Source organism: Oreochromis niloticus, unplaced genomic scaffold (genome assembly GCF_001858045.2).
Source record: "Oreochromis niloticus isolate F11D_XX unplaced genomic scaffold, O_niloticus_UMD_NMBU tig00008500_pilon, whole genome shotgun sequence".
Lineage (NCBI taxonomy): Eukaryota > Metazoa > Chordata > Actinopteri > Cichliformes > Cichlidae > Oreochromis > Oreochromis niloticus.
The window spans coordinates 3,561-8,794 of NW_020329234.1; the positions used below are offsets into that span (position 1 = coordinate 3,561).

At 39.6% G+C, this 5,234-nt stretch overlaps 1 non-coding gene across 1 annotated transcript; it reads left to right on the forward strand.

Annotated features, from left to right (window-relative positions):
* Nucleotides 1-4,005: 4,005 nt before the first annotated feature.
* trnat-cgu (transfer RNA threonine (anticodon CGU)) lies at nucleotides 4,006-4,077 on the forward strand. The gene has a single exon. It is a non-coding gene; the product is annotated as a tRNA-Thr (tRNA).
* Nucleotides 4,078-5,234: the final 1,157 nt, after the last annotated feature.

Below are 5,234 nucleotides of genomic sequence, written 5' to 3' on the forward strand. Positions count from 1 at the left end.
TAAACAGCAGAAATTATTTAATTTATTAACAGGCCTAAAAATACTTTTTGAGCCAATATTTTTTTCTTTTTTTACTTTTTTAAGTTGAACAACTAAACAACAAATATACATAATAATGCAGTTATAGAAAGGGCAGGAAAAATGTCACAGCTTGCAGCATCTTTACAACTCATGTATACAAATACAAGTCGGTAAACAAAAAAGGAATACATTAGGAGAAAAAAACAAAAAAAATGATTAAGAAAGAAAAAAGGGTGCTCGAGGTATAAATAACGTATAAATCAAGTGAAACATTTGACACAGCTCCTGTGTTTTACATGCTTTGGAATTTGTGCTGTTCTTTAGATTCTCTAGATAACTGTGGTGGTTTTTGTGGTCTTCTTTTGCGGCTCTTTCAGTGAATTTTAGTCAGAGCGCGGTGAAGCTTGGTGTTTGGAATCGGTGATAGCTCTGGAAGATAACCAGCCTTTCTTTATCCGGTTACATGAGGTCTGATGAATTTGTGGTTCAGTTTTGTTTGTTTAGTGGACTTGTGTGCATTTACGTAACTGCTCTTTTAATCATGGCTTGTTTTCGTTGTGTTTGGTGGTTGTAGAAATGGTTTATATGAGATTTTAGCGGAGATGTGCCCACAGAGTGAATGTAAAATGCAAATGATGCAGTAGAAACAGTCTACGTCATTTCCTGGATGCTGTACGAAAAGTAGCGGTAAGAAATCGAAGGCGTGACCGTTATGATTTTGAATATAATATCTGTGTGTGCGCTGAGTAAGTACTGAGTAAGTACTTTCAAGGCATAGAAATGACTCAAAATATTTATAACACTGTCTTTGCTCACTTATAGATCGTTAGACACACAGATAACATTGCATGTGCATGTGGTGTTTGAAGTACTTTCAAGTACAGATGAGATAACACCTTATCATATTATCATCGTCAGAAGTGAGCATATACGCACGCACTCTTATCTCTTCTATGTAAAGTTTTGAATATACCTATAATCCAGGTAACCTTTGATAACAGCGCACTAATACTATTAGCTTAATCTAAGATATGGGTGTCGGAATAGGTGTTCTCCCACTTATTGCGCTACCATGAAGTGAGGGGTACAAGTTAAACTGTCCAGGGTTAACATAGAAAGACAATCATCCACACTCACATTCACACCTGCGGTCAGTTTAGAATCCGAAAAACGATGTGGGCTTCATAGATAATTGGCAAACCTTCTGGAGGAAACCTGGTCTTGTTAGGAGAGACGGCATCCATCCCACTTTGGATGGAGCAGCTCTCATTTCTAGAAATATGGACCAATTTATTAAACCCCCAAAAATATGACTATCCAGAGTTGGGACCAGGAAGGAGAGTTGCAGTCTTACACGCCTCTCTGCAGCTTCTCTCCTCCTGCTACCCCCCAAAAACCCATCTCCACTGAGACTGTGTCAGCTCCCAAACAGACAAAAAACAAACTTGGTGTTAAGACACCAATTTGGCAATTTGGGGGCACGGTCATTCTCTACACATGTTCAGATGCATCTATGCTTCTATGGAAACTGTTCTTATGGCGAGAGGTTCTGGTGCGAATGGACCGGAGCCTCCTGCCTGAGGGGAGCAGGTCAAACAGACTGTGTCCAGGGTGAGAAGGGTCAGCTGTGATCCGAGCTGCACGCCCCAGTGTCCTGGAGGTGTACAGGTCCTGCAGAGATGGGAGTTTGCAGCCAATCACCTTCTCAGCAGAGCGCACAACACGCTGAAGTCTCTGTTTGTCCCTGATAGTGGCTCCAGCGTACCACACGGTGATGGAGGAGGTGAGGATGGAGTCGATGATTGCAGTGTAGAACTGCATCATCATCCGTGTTGGCAGGTTGAATTTCTTCAGCTGCCTCAGGAAGTACATCCTCTGCTACGGCATCATGCCCTTGGACTCATTTTTACAACTTTTTAGTAGGAAAAAAGAGGAATTTTAATTAAAAAATGTTTGACATTTGTGAAAATGTAATTTTCCTGTATTCATTTTTTTTGTTATTGTTTTTTTTTTTTACATTTGTTTTGGTTTTATTGCCTTTTGAGTCAAAAGTCTCCAGATGCAGATGCTTGGTTTCCTGGTATTTCAAGACATTAATGCAATGGAGAGGGATTTAAAAAAGAAAGAAAGAAAAGAAACAGTGGAAAGTGAATCTCACATGAAGCGGAGGAGCTCAGAGTTCTCTCATTAGTCTAAATATCTTCGGAAGTGAGTGCAGATAGTAGTGGGAACATTTACTCAAGTACTTAAAATACATAAAGTCTGTGTTTCAGGTAGGTGTTTCCATGTTATACTAGATTCTGCTGTACTATGTTTTGGGTATAAATATTGTTTTTTCAGCTCACTGACACTTATTTAAAGCTTTAGTTGTTTTTGTATTATAGCTCAATAAGGGCAATAACTATGTTACTAATTACAAAAAGTTGGCACACTGTACAATGTAAACAAACAGAATGTATATGTATATTATAGCACCAAATCACAGTAACAATCACCTCAAGCTGCTTTATGTTGTAAGGCAAAGACCCTACAGTAACAATAAAAAACAAACAAACCCAAAAACCCAACAATAATCATATGACGCTCTTTGAGCAAGCACTTGGTGATAGTGGAAAGGGAAAACTCCCCTTTAACAGGAAGAAACCAGGCTTGGAGGGTGAGGGTGGTGGTGCTATGATGATTGTAAGACGAGCATGACCTGTGCACAGTGCAAGAAATGTGTGTGTGGGTGTGTGCGTGCATGAGTATGCACACACTCATCCATGTGTACACTTGTGCAGACAAGAAACTTGACTGTTGGACAACAACTGTTCCATGTTCTGATTATTTGAGCGATGTCATTATTTTCTGTTTCACAAATATGTACACCCCCCCCCCAAAACAAACAAACAAACAAACAAACAAAAAGAACAAGTACATAAAGACTCACACAAAAAATAAAGCAGAAGAAAACCCTTCTTCAACTCTGCCGTGGCCGGTCCCAAGCCTGGATAAGGAAAGACGAAGGGTGAGTGAAAGGGATGTCTAGGGTCACAAAAATCAACATGACTCATTCTAAAGGGCACAGACGTGCACCCAAAATTAGAAAACAATTGGATGAAAGATTTTGAAGATTCACTAAATCTGTCATCACCAAAAACCAATAGGGTGTCAGTAATCTTGAAAAGATTTGAATGCAAACTTTCCAAGATACATTTATTCTACAATAAAAGTTTGGCCTGATGGCGGTGCTGGGGTTCTACAGTGTGGCCTGGTGGCCAAGTGGCAAGGTGTTAGTGTTGTAAACTGAAGATCTTGGATTCAATACCCATCTATACCTTTAATACAAGCTGACAAGGGAAACAAAAAGTCCCTTTCTGTACTAGACACTAGCTGTAAGAAACAACAGTCCGTCCAGGAGCAATGTTCTCCCGAAAGTCTGTTCTGGGCATCTTTTTCACTCATCAAAGTGACTTCTTCAGTTTCACCTGACTGCAGGTTTCCACAGCCTTATAAAGAGTACATCTGCATAATGTCAGAAATTATACACAAGCATAAAAATAACAGTCCACTCAAGTTTTACAAAACACCATTGCTTATTGAGTAATAGAGCGTTATATACTGTTTATGATTTAACACCACCATGATGGTTTGTGGAGCATTGTGGAGTGAAATGTCACTGCTAAAGCTTGGCTGAAACTGGGTGATAGTAATTCTAACAGAATAATGCCGGTGTTGACCAGATGCACTATAAATGTGGCAACACTTTACAAGCTTGCAACATTTTTTCATGCTTTCCTTGGAATGATGTTCGCATTTGGCAATCTTTCTCTGGGTTTTTGGAATATTGGAGAATGTTGCTTTTGAATGGACTGATTCTTATGCAGTGATTCTCTACTTTGAGCACTCAAACCAACTAAGATGACAAACATGTTCATCAATTCATTTAATTGAACAATTCAAGAGGAATATGATGTTACGGTATGGACAAAGCTCAGCCTGTGTGGCATAGTGGCCAAGTGGCAAGGCATTGGTCTCGTCTGCCAAAGCTCATGGGTTCAATCCCCATCTGTGCCTTTAGTACAGTGATTAAAAACCTGTTTGATTCTGTACTTGCTGATCACGTTGCTTTAAGTAGGGGAAACACTCTGCTCCCAATAACCAGAAACACTGAACAGAACTTTAGACATGACTCTGGTGCAACAACATCACTGTTGTTGGCGCTTTACTCAGTGTGAGTATCAGTTTCCTTTACTCACAGGTTAAATATTTAACAGAATATAACATACGATGTGAAGAGTCAAAGTGGACGATCCAAACAGGATATCTGACAACAGGAGACATTCGCAAAAGCATATTTACACTGATAATTCATATTAATGTTAATAATGACAATTTAATGACCATAATGCTTCCATCAAACTGAAATCCACCATTAATAAATCCTCAATTGATTTTTTAGACACAACTACATTTAAGGGCCCAAATTTCCCAAATGACCACAAATTAGATGTTAAAGTCTTTTTCAAACCTACAGATACACATGCCTTACTGTTCAGAACAAGTTTTCACCCAAAACACACATTTGCAGGGATAATTAAATCCCAATTACTGAGATTTCACAGGATCTGCACTCAACAGAGTGATTTGGGGGAAGCTGTCAAGATTTTATTCTCAGCTCTCTCCACTAGGGGGTACTGTTGGTCCTTTTTAAGAAAATGTTTCAATTCATTCTTGCAGACCAAGCCAATTGATGTTTCTCCCCTCATCCCAGTGGTGATCACATATTCTCCCTCCACCTGCAAATTGGTCAGAGTTATCAAGAGCAACTTTCAAAGGTTCACTCAGGACACACATATGCTTCAGGATCACAAGGCAATTGCAGCCTTCAGGAGGAACAAAAACCTGGGTGATCTCCTTGTAAAGGCTAAAATCTCACCTCTCTCTGAGCCTAAGCGCAGAGATCAGGGCAATTTTTCCAGCACCACAAGTGGGTGGGCAGTTATTCCAATGGTAATGTTTTTCTATCACTGTGCAAAGGGACTCCAAGATCTAAAAACTGTGTATATTTGATCACTTGTAGGAACTGTGGAATCCAATATGTGGGAGAAACAGGAAATACACTTTTGGTTAGATTCACAGTTTTTGCCTTGTTGGGAGCTTTTAAGGACCAGCCTTGAATTTTACACATTTGATAAGTGAAGACTGGATGCTTAGTGACGAGAGCTGGGATA